This window comes from Rousettus aegyptiacus, unplaced genomic scaffold (assembly GCF_014176215.1).
Source record: "Rousettus aegyptiacus isolate mRouAeg1 unplaced genomic scaffold, mRouAeg1.p scaffold_m13_p_9, whole genome shotgun sequence".
Lineage (NCBI taxonomy): Eukaryota > Metazoa > Chordata > Mammalia > Chiroptera > Pteropodidae > Rousettus > Rousettus aegyptiacus.
The window spans coordinates 29,099,684-29,112,214 of NW_023416312.1; the positions used below are offsets into that span (position 1 = coordinate 29,099,684).

The window sequence follows — 12,531 nt, forward strand, 5'->3', positions numbered from 1 at the left end:
ATGAAATTGAAACAACATCCCACTGCTAGACACTTGAGTACCTCACCCCTCTCTGAATAACAGATGTGATAGAAAGAGTTACCCATTTTTGGCTCTTTAGTTGATAAGGAGCTGACATAGCTCAATTTTATCTTTCTTTATCAAGATTTTCATAGCATAATAATTTAGATTACAAAAGTATTTTATCAAGAGAGCCCTATGCAACTTATACACACTCAGGTTATGAGACATAATGACTAGACTCTCCAGGATCCCTATATAAATCACATGTACTCTGGAACACAATTCTCATTCTCTTTAGTTATCATGTCCTACCTACCAGCAGCTTCTTACTATGGCCAACTATGTAATATGCCATTCTCTACTTCTCAGACCTCATTTACTACTTTCCACATTGCTCACTATTCCACAATGGCCTCTTTTCTTCTGTCCCTTAGACACACCAAGTTTGCTCCCACCGTCATTTCAGTGACTGTTTCCTCTGCCTGGAATTGTCTTCCTCCTGATACCCTCATGGTTGGCTCCTCACTTCCCAAGGGTAAGTCTCTGAACAAATATATTAGAAAAGCCTTTTCTGTCAGCCCTGGGTAAAGAAGCTCTTTTATAGACCACTAGATACTCCCTATCTCTCTGGCTAGTTTTATTTTTCTCGATAGCACATAGTGATTCCTGACATATACTTATTTGCTTGATCACTGTCGGTCTCCACACTCCATGTGAGCTGGGACCTTGTTCATTGCTATATTCCCAGACAGAGAAAGCCATCTGGCATGTGGTGGGTGTGTAATATATTTTTATAAAATGAACATTTCCCACATGGCATCTTTGTCAATTGCTCGGCCATAAGCTTATGAGGTCTAGCCAGTATCTAGAATAATTGTTGTTAACACGGCATACTTCAAGGGCCAGGTGGACAGAAGTTGTAGGAGAGTGGTCAGTAAGAGAAATTGTGCAGGGATGGGAAGAGAAAGAACAGTTTCTTTACACTCTCCTTATTGTCCATAGGTAAAAGATAAGACAGAGTATTTTGGAGTATAGCTACCAAGCAGAGTGAAGAGAAAACTATTTACTGCCTTTACTAACTTGACTTGTCCCAAACAGTCTGTATCTGAACTTACTCAGAAAGAAGAACCCTGAAATAATGAGCCACACTTTTAGAGTGGGAGCAATTTTGTTTTTAAATCTACATTAACAGCATACCTGGTTAGACATGTATACAATTTACAAAGTGATCCCCCCGATTAGTCTACTACCCGCCTGGCACTATAAATAGTTATCACAATATTATTGACTATATTCCCTATGCTGTACTTTATATCCCCACGACTATTTTTTAATTACCAATTTGTACTTCTTAATCCCTCCACATTTTTCACCAAGGCCCAATCCCCTCCCATCGGCAACCATCAAAATGTTATTCATATCTATGAGTTTGTTGTTCCTGTTTTCTTTGTTCAGTTACTTTGTTCTTTAGATTCCCCATAAGTGATATCATATGGCATTTGCCTTACTCTGACTTATTTCACCTAGTATAATATCCTCTAGGTTCATCCATGTTGCTGTAAATGATAAGATTTCTTTTTTTATGCTCATTTTAATATTCCATTGTATGTATGCATCACCTTTTTATTCATTCATCTAGTCGTGGGCACTGAAGTCTAACTACTATGCTGTACACCTGAAACAAGTATAAAATAATATTGAATGTCAACTGCAATTGAAAAATTTTTTAAAACTTAAATCCACATTAATATTTAATTTATTGGGCCATATGTACCTACTATTGATGTAAACTTCACATTTCATGTTGAAAGCTATAAAGCATTTTCATTGCCTTGACTGCTGTGGTCAAACCTATGCAAGAAAACATACAGATTACATTTGTGCCATTACAAAGAACTTGATGGCTAGTTGTGTGTCTTTCAAAAACTATGGAAAATGACACCTTGGTTTAAATCACAAGTAAAGGTAAAGACTACCTGCCTTAAGGAAGAAATCCCTAACTGTAGTATGGTGAGGAGTAACACTTTTTGAAGTGTTAGTATAAACCTTCCTCCCTAGCTTTGTCTCCCAAAAAGAGAGGGTTATCCCCCTCATTTTCCACATCTTTATTTAGTGCTATTTTCAAAAATTCATAATAAATTTAATTTAGGGCAGAATAGGGCTTTGACCTCCAAATTGGTTTAAATTCTATTTAAAAAATCATTATTCAAAACAACCTTGTAGAGGCCCTTGTTCTTTTTTAATGTTTTTTAAACAGAAAAATGAGTTGAAAGCTCAGGGGAATTCTTAAACTCTATGGACACACTCCCTACTACTAAGTCCTCCTACCACCAGTTAAAAAGAAAACATATCTCTGCATTATTTTTCAGTCACAAGCTTTTTCTTTCCCTTACTTTAAAAAAGGCTGGCTGCTAAAGAAAGATGCTTAAGGACCTTTATGAATGTCAATCTGTAATATGTGCCTTGTCTCAAAAATGGCAAAAGAATCAAATAAAAGATGTATTCATTGAGGTGAAAGAAACAAAGAATGAGTTAGTAGTAACTCCTCTTCCTTCTCTTAATGGACCGTAACCCCATCCATTTGTAGGCAGGCATTGAATGAGTTACTTAAGAAAATGAGTGAATGCATGAAAAAATGAAAAAACGAAGGCAGGCATGATTAGTATATCCTCTTGTATACAGACAAGCTCAGTCCATTTTAAAGAGATTTCTAAGCACTCTTGAATCCGTGGGTTAGGGTAGCCTACTCTTCTCCCTAAGACAAATTCTCAACGTACATCTGAAAGGAGAAAATTCTCAATGTGAAACCCCTTTCCCACATTCTGAAAATCAACTCATCCAAATATGGGGCTTTTATGCACATAGATGGCTTCTTGTAATTCTTTACTTAGAAGTTTTGCCCCTCTAGATAGCACCTAGAAATATATGGAGATAAAGGGGGAAATATTAGTAAATACAGATTCTTACTAATTTTACTTTTCTATAGATAAATTCTGTACCAGATAAGGAGAATCTTCAGAGAGGTTGAAGAAAGTACATCCCAAGGATCCAAATGCTTGCATACTTCTCCCTTCTACCCCCGCTTTCAAGTGAAAACATTAAAAAAAATAGGGGAAGTTACATGACTAAATTTGTTAGTGCATGAGATCAACTGAAAACAAGGAATTCCCCTCCTGGACTTCAGTGGCCTAATTAAAACTCATAAAACGCAAATGACTAAAATTGCTCCCAATGATTTGTAAAATAAAAAGCAGAAAAAGTCAATTTTGTATTTCAGTACTGAGAGGGCCACTTGAAGATGTGACAATTTACAGAACAGAAATGAGAAGATCATTTCTGAGACTTTCGGGTTCAGTCAGCTTTTATTCTGCTTTTCTGCCAAGAAGTACTTTTCATCTATACTGGCAACAACATACTTGGCTTTAGAGTCTGATTTCACAACTTACCAGCTGAGAGGCCATAAGCACATTCCTTTACCTCTCTGTGACTCAGTGTTCTTGTTTGTGAAATGGGCATAATAATTGAACCAATGAGTTTTCCAAGAAGATTAAACAGGTCAATGCAGGTACAGCAGTACAATGGTGCCCACTTAGAACGTGTTAAGTATGCAATAAATGGCTGCCCCCACTGTTTTACTTAATCTGATATGAAAAAAGATGTAATTTAGAATGGATCCACAGCCTTTGAGACTAAATTAAAGTCTGTTGCTAAACGGATTTGGGAAGGAACTACTCCACTAACCACATAGTATGTGTTTGACACATGTTATTTCATGCAACAGCCCTGTGTATTAGTACTGATGGTCCATTCTCTAGGGCTTAGGGGAATAAACAGAGTAGCTTACTCGCATCGTAAGGGGTAAAGTCAGCTTAAAGAACAAGTCTACTTGTTTCCAAAGCCTGAGCCTCTTAGGGAGCAAATACTTCAACGGATGCTGTGAATAGACACCTTTTGGGGGTCATGGTAACCACTGTCGCATACTTGATACTCACTAGAAATGGAGGCTTGGAATTTTTATTCAGGTAATCAGAACTTTGGAAGCACCCTGAAAAGTTTTGCTGGTACTGTACAAATTCACTCAGTTTCTCTCATTTTTAAGAACTCTAGACTTGCTTTATATATATCACCCACATACAAATAGATAAATTAATGGGTTTAAATTTAAAAAGTCTTTATCCATCAGCTTTTAAGAAAGGTAAGAAAACTTAGTTTTCTTCCAATATAACCACGACCAATGGGCTTTCAGTAGAATTAGGTGCTTTCAGGAGAATTCAACTCTTGCAAGGCAGAAAGGGAAAATCCTTTAAAATAAAACCTTAGCTAGCATTTCACAATCGGTAACTGTTATCTTTTACCTTAAAATAACAGTTACACTTTGTTTTTAAGCAAGTTATTACTTTATTAAACTTACCACTAAAAGGAAGCAATTAGAAACTATTTTGCTATTAAAATACAGCTGAGAAAAACAAAATGTCTCAATGTATTTTGACTTACAAAAGTATATTACATTAAACATTTAAATGCATTTAATCTGTTCCTCTAAGAATTTAAAATAAAGTATATAACTGCTCTAATGATGTATTTACATGACATATTTACAGTAAATAATATACAGGAAATTTAAAATGTTATGTTTTATATTATCCTTAATACTTTGGAATGTATAAACAAGAAAAAATAGAGGATTGAAAGACAATAGATTACAGATAATAATTTAAGAACTTGAGCCAGGAAATGTCCAAGATTAAATCACATTTTTTAACATAACATGTAGAACAACTGTTTTACATTGATATTTTTAATTTTTCAAAGGGAAAGGATACCAAGTAGGTGGTTTTAAAATGTTTTTGCTGGAATTAATGCTATGTCAGTTCCCTAGTTCCCTAACTAAATTGAAGATAGTTCATAAAACATAAAAATATTTTACAGTGCATGTTCTTTTCAGAAATTCAAATTTTTCTTGATTTTAAAAATATTCAATGATTAGATTCAAATTTGGCTTAGTTTTCTCTCCTGAATGAAGATATGAGCCATCCAAATACAGATTGCATAATCAAAATAGTTCAAGAAAAAGATATTATCATGGCTGTGAATATAAAATGATAACTAATAGTGAGAAAAATCCATTGGCCAAAAAATTTTTATTATCTATAGCAGTCTGAGACTGATGGAAGGGAATCAGTTTAAAGATAGAGATCAAAGAGAAATAAATTTGAACCTTTAAATTTGTTCCCAGATAACATTACTGCTAGTTCACTGAAATGCCAAATGAATAAATAAGTAAAACATAATATGTAAGCCAGAGATGAGTATTAAGAAGAAAAATTAAGCAGGGTATAGGGGTAGAAAATTTGGGGAACAGAAAGAGGAGGCTGCTATTAGCTTAGAATGATTTTTTTTGTCCCTAGAAATATATAGGTATTGGAGAGACACCTTATATACTTTCTTGAGAAGTACTGCTAAAAATATCCTTTTGTGGATTCAGAGTCATGCAACTTAAGTTCCATAGCCTGCCTGATTTCCTCCAAGGGCCTTTTGCTTTGTCCTAGTGTGGCTCCCACACTAGGGAGCTCACCCACTTTTGAGGTGACCCATGCTCTCTGTCCTCAAAGCACAGACCTCCTGCTTGTTTCAGGGCCCAGAAAATGTCTATGAAAATTATTTTCCATTATTCAAGATAATTTACTTGGGGCTAAGGAGTTATTTCATGTGTCATAATTTTTCATCAAGATAAAGAAATTGGGTTGACTGCTGGTGGAGATCAATGTTGGGAAATCTATGAAGAGAAGAAGTAAGAGCTTTTCAGACCCATAGAACTCCTACACTCCCACACAGGAGAACCTGTTATAAGCATTCTGCAGCAGGCCCCTGGAAATGACCATGGTAGTAACATCATCAGATTTGATGACACCAGGCATAAGATAACTAGGAATAAAGTAAACAGTGACTGACTGGCTCAGTCAAGAGTTCCAGTACCACGTCTTCAGGCCCTCTCTCTCTACCTAAAGTGGACTCATTAAGAGCAAACTGTAGCTAGACTACCTGCTTTCAAATATTGGCTCTACTACTTCCTGACTGTGTTACTTCAGGCAAGTTGCTTCACCTCTGTGCATCAGTTTCCTCATGTAAAATGGAGATAACAATCATATTTGGCCACAGATAGTTTTTTGTGAGAATTAAATATATATAAATAATTTTATACCAAAACACATCTACTGAGTATCTGCTATGTGCCAAGCACTGATTTATATGCTAGTGATTCATTAGGGTACTGCCCAGTACATAATACGAGCTCCATGCACATCAGTAATTAGAGGTCCACATATCCTTATCTGACACTCAGATTGATTACTCTTATGATTATTTTATTATTTTATAAAGGTAATAAGGTGACTATTCTATCTACATAAAACTCTGGAGGGCTAAGGCGCAGCACTTTGTGATCAAACACATTAATATTGCTACAGTAAAACATACAAACATTCGCACTAAGTGGGATAAAGACTACAAATAGCCTCATATCAGTTCAGGTCATGATTTGCTGCCAATTTTTTTACATTAAAATCTTTTGTTTTTCAGAGCTTTTTGGATTTCAGGAGAGGTGGTGAACCTATATATTAAGTAAGGGGTAAAGCTAATTAAAGTCTTCTTTTTCTTTCTAACTTCTGGATGTGCTAATAATCAAATAAATAGTCAAAACCATTTAGGAGAAGAAAGAAGGAAGCCCTTCAGGCATGGAAAATCCACAACTGCATAACTTATCTATGCCAAATATTAGTCTAAACAATCCCTGCCCCCAAATACAGTGTGCTATAAGGTTCTCAGTAAACCAAAGCATTTCTACAAACAACAGGTAACAGTCTTTAAGGATTTTTAAAAGTAATTTTTAAATGTAGGGTAAAATATCTAAGTTTTACCACCTTATCTTTCCCATAGAATACAAGTTATTAAATGACAAATAATTCACTTAAAGACATACACCTTGAAAGAATACAGTATTCTCTGTAATCAGCCTAGAGGAGATGAATAAATGTTATTCCAAAGTGGTAAACTATTCTGCTACCAAAGGAATGTTCTCCACATTGCATTTTAAGGAAATATTTGCAGTTCTTGAAAAGCTACACAATAACTCATTCAAGATGTTCTCCCTGCTGGTCAGCATGGATAAAGAATTCGCACAAACCCATGGCAATCAACTTCTGCCTATTACTCCCATATGTTGTTATTTATCTTCCCCAACTTTTTTGACCCCTGTCCACTTATTTTATACTGAAGTATTGCTTTCTTCAAGACCTAGGGTTTACCAGCCCCATGGTAATCCATACACAAAGGCGAAGCCAAAAAGACATGAAACTAACGGAGATACTTATGTTGCTTCATGGGTTTTTCCCCCTATTCATTATACTCCTACTCAATAAGACTGTAGTGGGAGGTCTGAATGACATTTCCAAACCGAGAACTTAAAGCTATATTTCAACACCCAACCCCTCTGTTGTCATAGGAACAACAACACTATGAGGCTTATTTAGGTTCTAACAAACAGCCACTTGTTTCACTAGCAATTAAAAGCTCCCCCTTCCAAGCAAATATTAAACACATACATACACGTACTCTAAAAAATTTATTGGACAAAATTGTATAACACAACAAAAGTTTAAGAAACAAGCCAAAGTGTTTATATTCCCAAATACGAAAATATCAAATATTATTTGAAAAAATATTTTGAAGTCTGTCATTTGACCTGATTCCCTTCAGTTTGTAGTTTTACATACCCACAAAAACAAAGACATATGTGTACCTTTAATATCTTATAACAGAATGTACAAGAATATTATTAATACTGTCAATAATCTAGTGGAGAATCCAGGGCAATGTTGTTATTTATTTTACATGTATTTTAAAAAATTAATAAATTGAAGACTGAGAAGAGCAAACAGAATTAAAAACATGAAGATCTAAAAGAATTCTTCTGGGATACACTTTCTAGCCTTTATTGTTTCAACCTACTTCTATCATATTTTTGTCATTCAAAATGGATTCTAAATGGATAGGTCAAACCTAAAAATTATATAGACTTGTTTCCATCAAGAAAGGCCGTCTTTAGGCAGATTATTAAATCATTATGTTTTGCCCAAGTATTTACATGAAATGTAGAGCTGAAAGTCATGGTGAAACACTGAATACAAACTAGCAGCTGGATATAAATTACCTGTAATCATCTTAATGCTTTGTCACCATTGTCTGTCTTCAAAACTCTGAAACCTATAAATTCATGTGTACTTCAGGGAAATGACTGGTATTTTTCCACATCCTCAGCCACACCTTAGTTAAGTCAAATGTAATATTCACATATTTGGGTCATCAATCTGATTTAGTGGAGATCCTGCCCTTAAAGGCCATGCTTGCCTTGCTTTATGTCTTTGAGAGCTATGAGTCAGAAAAAAAGTAATCTTAAAAGTTCTCAAATCATATAAAAAGTAAAAGAACAATTAATAGATCCCACTAGATTCATCTCCCTCCTCACCACCCCCATCCCACTCTAGTGCCAACAGAGAAACTGCAGCATTGCTAACCTATTGTTTATTACACATTTTTCCCTTTCAAGTTAAGGATCTTAAGATTCCAAAAGTAACAGAATGGGAACCAAAAGTCAGAAATGTAGATTTAACCTTCAATAAGGTTAATATACTAAAAAAGAAATAAATAAGGTTATATCCTATAACCCAAAACTTACAACTCTATCAGCAACAGTTTTAATTATATGTATTCACATTCATAAAGGGACACCAAAGTTACCTATATAATTTTTTTCCATCTGATTTTACAAGTACACATCACATGATTGCTTCTATTGACCAATAAGAAACTTGTAAAATCAGGTAGCCATCCACCATTCTAATTTTATTTTCTTATTCTAGTCAACTTTTCCAGTACAATCATTCTTAAGAAACCAAATCAAGAAATCAGAAATTTATGCCTAGTTTAAACTTGTGTTTCCTCACAGTTCATGAACAAGGACCCAGTGTATATAACAGGTATTCAAAGCTTTATTGTAGTTTTCTGGGCATCTTAAATACAGAGGTCCTAGCTCAGATTCAAGACTAGAAAATAATTTTAAGGTTTCACAGATAGATGGACACATGCACATTGGTAAGAGCTACTAAACATAATCTCTCAAAACATAATGGACCTTATAGTAATAACTACCCTTTTGGCTATATTAATGTCATCAAATAGAGTAATCTAAACATACAATTATACAAATATAAAAAATCTATTATCTTAATGTGCCTTTCACAATCAGTAGGAAAAGTTTCCAATGCATTACTTAATTTCATTTTGTAGAAATCTTTGGGTAAGATGTCCAGTAAGGGAGAGAAAAGAGGGCAAATTCACTAATTCTGAAAGCACCCTTTCAAAAATCATAAATATTATTCGGACTATATGGAAATATACATCCATGGAAAGTTAATGCTAAAACTCTACCAAACAATCCATTTTGATTGCTTCCCCCTGGTAATGAACTGGTAATGATTCGTTCATCTTTGTCAATTACCTGGCTGCTTCTAAGCCTTTATGCTATATTCTTTGGCTGCTCTGTTTACGTGTTCTCTGGTTCAACACAGTTGTTAGGGGTCTGTAAACAATTTCATAATACCCACATGCACTATATGATAACTATTAGGAAGCAATGCCACTTTTTCACTTACCAATTCTGGATAAAGCAGTATTTCCTGGTGACAGAATGCTGATGCTTCCGTTCACTTAAACTCCCTCTTCACAGCTTGATAAATCTGATTATAAAATGTGTTTATTCCAGATCACATGAGGCACTTTTCCTACAAAAGCTGTCTAAAGAGTTATCTGCATTTAATTCCTGTGACAAAACGAACAAGAAATGGGGGGAGGGGGAGGTAGAGAGACACACAAGGATTAAGTCCACACAAGTTCCTGGCAAAAACTTTTAGTTGCATTTTTCTGAGTTTAATCAGTAAGCTATATTAAAGTGGCAGTTACCATTTGAGGAAGCCAGAGTTTGATCAGTCAGTCACAACCAGTTTGGGTGTCTTCCACTGATGCATGGCCCCCAAGGAAGCAGTCATTTGGTCATCTATCACATGTGGCTGAATCACTGGATATCCGCTGCCCTCCTCCCCCACCCCTGTTTAAGCAGCAGCCCAGGCAGGAGAGTGGCCTACAGCCCAAGCAGGACCTCTTATAGGGACCTGCCAATTAGCTGCTGACCAATCGCAGGCAGCACCTAGTTCCTAAGTCACATGACAGGGCAGTCCCTCTGACTGCAGGATTTGTGAATTACTGGGGTTACACAAAGGACACTCATTCAGGAAAAGAGAAAAAAAAAGCCTTAAGCCTGAAACAGAAAACGCCTAGGCTGTGACAACTCCAGCTTTAAAACAGGGAACACCAGAGCCTCACAGAGAAAGAGCCACAACCAAGTTAGGATAGAAATCAGAGGAATGACTGGCACATATTAAAAAATAATCCCTAAGCAGAGACTAAGTTTACAAACCCACTTCAGCTACAAATCTACTCCTCCTTCCCCTTCCTCCATAGTTTCCACAATGATTTTACATTCTAAACTTACTTTTAAAAGCTCCAGTGAGCCTCTGCAAAGGCTCTGTAAGAAAATGTGAGACAGACACATGAATCTTCTCTCCCCACAACCCCTCAAAACACCTCTAAAAAGATTCAAAGATCGCCAAAAAAAAGTTTCTTAAATGAAATACTTCTTTCGAAATGTTTGATTAAATCGAACTAAATTAAACATTGTCAAGGTCAAATTTTTTGATAGCTACCAAATCATACACTTACCCCCTATCTCTCTCCAGTGATCATTTGACTGTTCACATGAAGAATATTCTTGTTAAGTAAATGAGCCCCCCCCCTTAGGAAACTAGCTACCAATTTACTTTTTTTCACCTTCCCTAATTTATTTCTTAAAGATTTTTTATGTACTATGAAAAATTCAACTGTGACTATTCCTACCATTTGACCACCCACCCAGCCCTTCCCTGGCAGAATGGTACTTACAAATGTTCTTTGTTAGGGTCTGTCAGTTTCTCCCCTATCCCTGACATCTGGGCTCAGCTTTATCCTTCAAATCTAAAGGCCCTATATTTTGATCGTGCAAGGCTACAACAGCTCCTTCTCTGAAGCAAACCCAGAACACTGTGCTGCTTGCCATTCCCAATTTATGGAAGGAAGTGTATGTCAAACAACCCAGGTGATGACTCAGACTACCTCCCCCAGCCACATTTTCCCTAGAATGGGAGGGTAGTATAAGTGCAGCCCATTTAGATGTGACTCAGTTTTATTAGATTGATGATTGTAGTTAATCTGACAAGCTCACATGTTTCTTTTATAACTTGTGCATTTCAGGATCAGAATGCACGTTCTAAATGGTTTCAAAAAACTGGATCATGTAAATTAGAATGTTGCATGATTACTTGTGAGGTATGGCAAGTCTCTGGTTCCATTCCTAAATACTTAAAACTTCAGAAATATTTGTTGAAAATTTTACAACTGGGGCAATGAAATGTTTGCATTCACATGACAGTGGCAAACAGTTTTTATATGTTTAGGTCTGCTAGAGGCTTTTACCATGGTGAACTCAGACTCCTTCTGTCTTCAGAACCCAAGTTTAAGTTTCTAAGTCTGGGGCCCATGTGGCAGGCTCTTCAGGAAGTGGTTGGGTGCATGAGAGAGAGCCATGTTGCAGTTTTCACTTTTGCATTTCCTGCAATGCACATTCTCAACTGAGTTACACACAAGCACAAACGCAATACAACCGCATCACATACACACAAATCTGTACAGTCCTTTAATCCCATCTTACCTAAAAGCTGCAAAATAAAAACTTGAAAACCAAAATGTCATATGAAAATTCCAATTACATAAATTGGCATGCCTAAACGTTTGTCTTCCTCCTCAGTAAAAAATTTACTACCTAGATAGTGGTGGCATTACATGGAATAAATTGTTCCCAGGTATTACACAGACAGGAAGAATGCAGTAATAAGAAGTGCTATTACCCACACAGAAAATCTGGAAGGCTCAGTCTAAGCAGTTTAACTAGTTTATCTTTTCAGCATACTTCCTTTAACCTTGAACAAAGTCAGCAACTGCTAGGACCAAGTCTTGACATGTAATGTTGATTATGCCTTGATGGACAACTAATTTTATTAAACAGAGAAAACATTCTATTTCCATAATATATAAAAATGCTCAAATATATAATTTTCAAATTGGTAGAAGAGGGAAGAAGAGGTATACACCTAAAACAGTGAAAAACAAGTCAGGAGTTGACTATTCACTTTAAGAAAAAGATTCCCTTTGGGTTAAAGAAGTACAAATTAGTAGTTGATAGATGGTCACAGGGATGGGGAACATGGCATAGGGAATGCAGTTAGCATTAATGTAATGGCTAGGTGAAGAGCCAGGAGAGAAAGAGCAGTTAGGGGGATTATTTTATAAGCTATACAAAGGTCTAACTAATATACTATATAC

The 12,531-nt window shown here is 35.8% G+C and overlaps 1 pseudogene; it reads right to left on the reverse strand.

Annotated features, from left to right (window-relative positions):
- Nucleotides 1-12,531, reverse strand: part of LOC118607839 — a 240,330-nt pseudogene that overhangs the window by 153,485 nt on the left and 74,314 nt on the right.